Source organism: Phacochoerus africanus, chromosome 9 (assembly GCF_016906955.1).
Source record: "Phacochoerus africanus isolate WHEZ1 chromosome 9, ROS_Pafr_v1, whole genome shotgun sequence".
Classification (NCBI taxonomy): domain Eukaryota; kingdom Metazoa; phylum Chordata; class Mammalia; order Artiodactyla; family Suidae; genus Phacochoerus; species Phacochoerus africanus.
Genome location: NC_062552.1, coordinates 25,866,984 through 25,874,410, shown reverse-complemented (window position 1 = coordinate 25,874,410; position 7,427 = coordinate 25,866,984).

Here is a 7,427-nt window from a genome sequence, read left to right as displayed (position 1 = left end):
GCTGACCATTCTGCATTCCCACTAGAAACGATGGGGAGTTCCAGCTGTTCCACATCCTTACCAGTACCTGGCATTGTCAGTTTTGCTTTTATGTTTCACTTTTCTTTTATTATTTAATTTTATCCACTATCTAATGCTTATAACTTTGAACATCTTTTCCTGTGCTTATTTACCATTTGAGTGTCTTCTGGAGGAGGTGTCGGTTCAAATCTTTAGTCCATTTTATAAACACTATAAAAGACTTTAAGAGCACTTTAGGTTTAGAGAAAAAAATGTGCAGAAAATAGAGAAAGTTGACCTATGGCCCCTATTCCCTGCACACAGTTCCACGGAGTAACAGCTTGTATTAAGTAGTACATTCATTGCAATTGATGAAGCAAGGTCCTGTGCTCCACTTGTCCATTTCAACTCCTCTCCTCTGAACCCCTGGCAACCACTGATCTTTTTACAGGGTCTACAGTTCTGTCTTTTCCCTCTATGAAATTATATAGGATGGGAGCTTTTTTCAGACAGGCATATTACACATGGAGAAATGCATTTAAGTGTCCTCCTTGGTGTTTTGTGGCTTGATAGTCCATTTCTTTTAATTGCTGAATAACATTCCATCATACAAATGTTCCACAGTTTGTTTATCCATTCTCCTGGTAAAGGATATCTTTGTTCCTTTTGATGTTGGGCAATTATGAATAAAGCTGCTTTAAACACTCATGGTCAGGTCACTGTGTGAACATGAATTTTCGGAGTTCCCGTTGTGGCTCAGTGGTTAATGAACCCGACTCGTAACCATGAGGACACAGACTTAATCCCTGACTTCACTCCGTGGGTTAAGGACCTGGCATTACTGTGAGCTGTGGTGTAGGTTGCAGATGGGGTTCTAATCTGACGTTGCTGTGGCTGTGGCGTAGGCCAGTGGCTACAGCTCTGATTCGACTCCTAGCCTGGGAACCTCCATATGCCATGGGTGCAGCCATAAAAAGACAAAAAAAATTTTTTTCCGACACATTTGGATAAATAACTGGATCATTTTATAAGACTACTGACAATGAAAGGGAGTTTCTGTCATTCTACATCCTTGCCAACATGTGATAGTGGGAACACAGACAGTGAGTCCACAACACTATTTTTTCTCCCAGATTTATAAGCAGTGTTGGTGTACAAGATATATGAATGGATCTGCCTCTAATTTATGTGGAGGATATTTTTCTTCCAGTGTCTATTTAAAGCTTAATGTGTCAAATGGGGGCTGTGAAATTGTTATGAAGACCGTCTTTTATTTCTTAGGCTGTCATAATGATATTAGAAATTCCTTTCCATAGCTCAAGTCAAATTATTTGGCAGTGGCTTTACCTCCTGAATGTGGAGCCAGCACCTAGGAACTGCCAGTTACCTGGAGCAAGTCAGGACAGTACCTCACTTTCTAAAGAGGGAAGCCATCGGCTTGATTTCCTAGTTACATGTGTATGGGCTCCATGTCCCAGATGTAGTGGGTGTAGTGTGCCCATGAGGGCAGGTCTGGGGAGGTGGTGGGGATGCTCTTCTCCACTGAGGATTCATCTTTTACCTTCTCCCTGCTGGTAGCAGGGGGGTTACAGAAAGCTTTTGGGATGTACACTTCCCAGGGCCTCATGATACAGGTCATGATCAGACACTTTATGGCTTTCAATCGTTTGTGGTTCCTTTACAGTGGCATCCAGTTATCTACCCTATCTATATATTTGTCTCTATACATATGTAAAAATACACAGGTATTTTGGTATTAGACTTCCTTTCAGACTCTTCTTCCAATATTCTTTGATATATTACCTTTTATACTGCTGATACTTATTAATTTTACATGCAAAACTGATCACCTATTTAAAAATTTACAGGTCTCTTTGAAATTTATATGAATCAAGGCAGAGGAAAGTGTAAAGGGCATTCGGGTTTGAAAATGGTCTGCACAGGGATTACTTGAAGGAAAGCAGGCAAAGGAAAACAAAGCTACCTACAAGGGAGTAGAAAGGAGAATTAATACCAGGAAACCAAAAAAGCAATCCTCAAAAGAGAATTGGAGGATTGAACTTCTCTATGACCTACATGTTCTACTGTAAATACTTAACAATTCGCAAATCCTAGCTCCCCTCATCTTAAAGTAATTATAGCAAGGAAGGTTTCTGTGTGTTTGTTCTTAACAAAGAAATCTATTTTCTCTATTTGGCATTTAAATGAATGGTATATATTAAAATCACAAACTTTGAAAGTAGGTTTCTCTAATTCTTTCTATTCCAATGTCGTATAGGAAGAATGATGAAGATTGTCGTCTCTTTCACATGAAATTAAATCTAGTTGAGCAGGGGGATTCAGATTAAAATTTATTCCACTTAAAAACATAATTAATTAGTGACTCGTGATTCTAGGCAGACTGTGGTGGGTATCAGCAGGATAATACTCCTATCCCAACAAAATGAGAATGAATGCAATGAGTAAATTGAAAAAGGAAAAAATTGAAAGTTGAGTCATGTATGTAAAGAAGTCAAAAGCTGAGGAAGAAACATTGACTTGAACTAATGCGCTGATTCTCTGAACATTTTAGTTCCCGGGGGTATTTACTGATTCAGAGAAGGGCTTGCCTGAGCAGAGGGATACTAGTGGAGAAAAACCACAGGGCCTTTTACAGTTAGGTGAATCTGGAGCAATGAATTACAAACCAGAGGTTCCCATACTGAAGGTTAATTTTTTTCCAACAGGACATTTTATTAAGTGTTGGGTCAGTACAAGAGGTTGGCAGGGGCAGAAGGGGTAAAGAGGAGGGCAGTGTAAAATTTCCTGCTACTCTGAGGTGTTCTTCCTGGTAGCAAAAGACTTCAGCAAATGTCAGGAACTGGATCATGTCTCCCAAGATAGCAGGACTTGAACCCTGCTAGTTTAAAGAACATGACCACTTGCACTCTTATGATTGTTTCAGCATCAGGTTGGGTAGACAGCATGGAGACACCCAACAGAGATATCCACATTGCCAGAAATAATCCTCTGAAATTAGGGCAAAATTATTGAAATTCTATTGAAACACTGAAAAGTAAAAATAGAAAGTATTATATCTTAAAAATGTATTTTCTCTAAAGAACAATGAGCAGAAAATAATGAACATGCTAAATATTCCTTGGATTATTTGGCATTCTCTGAGAATGAGATTACAAGCTACAAGACAAGATTTGAGGAGCACATAGTGAATTCATGTCTGCATATGCTGAATTTGAAGTACAGCTAAGTGTTCACTGGTGGCCTGGCAGTCAAGGATTCGACTTTGTCCCTGCTGTGGCACGGGTTTGATCTCTGGCTCAGGAAGTTTTGGATACCCCAGGCTCAACCAAAAAGAAAATTTTTTTTTTAAAGAAGTACTAGAAAGATGACCAAACGGAAATGTTCTGGAGGTTGTTAAAAGAATTGTCAGGTGCTCAAGATGAATGCCTAACACAGATAATTGGGACATAGGAAAGAAGATAAGGGCTGGGATGAAGAGAAAGACCCTGTAATTGGCCCACAAAGACCCATGGAAATGAAAAAGAGTGCTATTTCATGGCGCTCAAACAAGACTTGAGTGTCACAGGCTTAGTGACGACACGTGTCCAATGCCGTGGAGGGTCAAATTAGGTGAAGGCTGAAAAATGTCCAAGCAGAGCACGATGGATCTGGCTAATGTTCTTCAGCAGACTGCTGGCTTTGAAAAGTGAATGGATATTAGGTAAGTGAAAGGGCTGAGTGTAGACCACTCTTTCAAAGGAAACTGGCTGTCAAGGGAAGACAAAAGACATGGCAGAATCTGTGACAGAATGCAGGTTAGAAGGAAGGAATTTAGTTTGTGCTTGTTTTGATTGCTTTGCTTACTTTTGTTTTGTTTTAAAGTGAAAAGCACCAAAAAATATGTTTATGCAGAAAGGAAATTGGAGAGTGAGAGATGGAAGTGATTAGAGAGAAGGTACCACGTGAAATGATTATGCCTGGGAAAGAATGGAGGTGGTGATATTTGAGCCCACAAATGAAGACTGCATAAGAGAACATAAGGTGTAAAAGGTCTTTAAGGGAAAAGAACAGCATTGCCAAATCATGGTTTAAAATATTCACTCAGGCTGCATTTAGGCGTTGACTAAAATAACCAGCATAAGTGATGGATCCAGTGGAGAGTTAATGCCACTGGAGGCCAAGACCCTACAAAACTGGGGGAGATATTATGAAAGCAAAGGAAACAGCAGGCTCTGGAGAAGAGGGACGCCTCTGAGTGCCTGAATGATGAGAAATTACAGGAACCACGGAATTGTTTGTGCAATTAAATCGTAAAAATTCTTCCACTGATTTTTGCTTATCAGTTAATTATGGTCTGGATTTGTCACCTTTGGTCTTTTCGAGAGGGGAGCTCACACATTACTATGTCCCACAGGTTTGTATCTAATTATCACAACCCCAGACTTAACCCTGATTCATGCTCCATTCTAACCGCCAGTTACTAACAATCTCCACAGCCAATGTTATACATCTCTGTGCAGAAACAATCACCCAACATTATGTGGGGTCCTTGCATAGAGTTTCCCTTTAATCTTTCTGAAAGTCCCTCTGACCTGTATAATTGTTTGTTAGGTCCTTTTCAAATCCTTCCTCTAATGCTCTTGCGTACCATTTTTTGCCATGACTTTGCCTCTGAAATGAACCAATATTTTACTTTATTTTTATGAACCCTAGAAGATTCTCTAAATTTTCATCAATGAAACACAAAAAGTTTCTGCACCAAAATACTCTTCCAGCAGTAAAAACAATACCTACCCCTCCTCAGCCTCATGGACTAAATGACAAAGGTGAACCGATGTATCAGTAAGTCATTAGTTGTGGCTGATTTATTTCTGCAATCATTCTTATCTGGGCAATAAAAGCTTCTGAATAACTTTCTTGTTTTTTCTAAGGTGATATGTTCAAAGATCATCAACAAACCACGAAGGGATGAAAGAGAAAGAGAAACACAGAAACACAAGCTCCTTATTACACTAGGTAGAACATTCATGGAAAGAGAATGGAGATGGGAAAATCAGTGAACTTTGAAAAAAGAAGATATATGGATTATTTTATCTGAGTCACTTTGAAAACATAAGTGGCAAGAGAGTTTAAAAATGCGTTTCGTTTAGTAGGTTTTTACTCTCTTTCACACTACGCAAGCACGTATAAACGAACAAAACTAAAAGAAGCTGGATATCAAGGAAACCGGTTTCTGAGCATTAGAAGGGAAAAAACAAATGGTTGTCCTTTCATTTGGTATGTGATTTAATATATTTTTGGAAATATATTTTGAGAGCAACATGTGTACTTGGAAGAGGGTACATCATGGTTCTTCCTCATCTGCCTCTGTGACAGGTGCACCTGGCTGAAACCAGAAGCTTGGGCCATGGCATTCACAATAAGGGCAATACAGCTCAAAAGCAAAACATTGGGGGAAAAAAGGGGGAGACAGAGAAAAAAAGAAAAGCAAAACTTAGAAGAACTGCCAAAACCTGAACTTGAACGAATGGTACACAAAGTATTGACATACCTGAAGGTGACATGGGCTGGTCTAAAGTAGGGAAGCTGAACCAGTTCTTTTTACCAATAAAGGCAGAATCTAAAATAAGGATCTGAGTGATTTTCCAGAAATGCCTTTATCATTATTACCTTTTTTTCTGGCCTCCATAATGAGTTAACAGAGAAACCATCCCCCACTCCTCTGGTCAGCGATAGGCCAAGGTATCTCACTTCAGTAGCTAGAATTACAGTAGGTTTACTCGGTAGAAACTCCTGATACTTTCAATGGAATTTTCATGGTAGGGCATGGATGTTATTTTTGGCTTAACTTTTTCCCTATTTTACTTTCAATAGAATTTTTATGGTAGGGCATGGATGATATTTTTGGCTTTATTTTCTTTCCTATTTTACTTTTTTCAAATATTCATAAGCAACATCAGTTTCACCAGTAGTGAGAGAGTAAATAGCAAACATTAGGCTCCTAGAGGGAAAGGAATGTGAACATCACCACCTTGGACTTCCTGGCATTCGCACAAGGTCACAGTTTGCTTTAAGTTCCTACAGTTCTTCAAAGTGAGGGAGAGTTTTCGGAGGAGCTGGCTCATCTGATGTTCCTTGAGCATACAAGACCATTAAAATCTGTTTTAAATCTTTTCCATTATCAAAATACATCCTCCAAATAGCACAGTTCTGCATCTCTCATCTGCAAAGTGTTCTGCGTACATATTTTCACTAGTCTGCCTGACTGGAGGAGGGGGTGGGTTTGAGAACTTGTTGCACTGAGTCATCCAAATCACCCATCTGAGGTGGGAGGGACGGGTGGACTGGGGATTTGGGATGGAAATGTTCTAAAATTAGGTTGCAGAGTTCTGGCCTGGCTCAGCAGAAACAAATCTGACCAGCATCCATGAGGAGGCAGATTCAATCCCTGGCCTCGCTCAGCGGGTTAAGGATTCTGCATTGCCGTGAGCTGTGGTGTAGGTTGCAAACACAGCTTGGATTTGGCATTGCTGGCTGCAGTGTAGGCCAGTGGCTACAGCTCCGATTCCACCCCTAGCTGGGAACTTCCATATGCCGTGGGTACAGCCCTACAAAGACAAAAAAAAAAAAAATTAAGTTGTGATGATGGTTACACAACTATAAATATAATAAAAATTCACTGAATTATAAAGAAATAAACAAAAAATTAAAATATAAAAAACCTCAAAAAACAAAAAAACAAATTGTCCATCTGAGAAGAGAGATCACACAGAGCATTCGCAGACATGGAGTGAATGGCTCCAAGGCCAAAGAAATGTATGATGCTGGCATCATTGTGGGGACTGACAGTCATGAGGGCCAAATAAGGTTTTCAGTCCAGAGATCAAATCTGAGGAATTAAGACATGTCTAGGATATTTAGACAATCATCCCTAGAATTTTGTATATATCTTATGAGTTTAAACTGAATGCAAGTGATCCAACAATAAATGAATGGTGGGTTATTTCTGAGTTCTTCTGTACAACAAGCATTAGAATTTCTAATTTAGTTTTATGGGCTGACGTCGTTTAAGGAATGGGAGTATCCTGGAGAAAGCAAACTCTTGACAAATGTAAGTATCTATTGGAGATTTTTGCACAGACCAGCTATAAACATTTATGGGGCTGGAGACGTAAGAATTAATTAAGAATCAGCTACCCTCAATGGCCCAGGTAGATTTTCCATAAACTGTAATATCAGTAAGGCTAGATTGCAAAAACTATAGTGGCTATATATATATATACACAATCCTCAACTCTGAAAAAATGTAAGAACATAAAACTAGAAATTTGGTATACTGGAATTCCCATCGTGGCTCAGTGGTAAGGACCCATTATTGTCTCTGTGAAGATGTGGGTTCAATCCCTGGCCTCCCACAATGGGTTGAG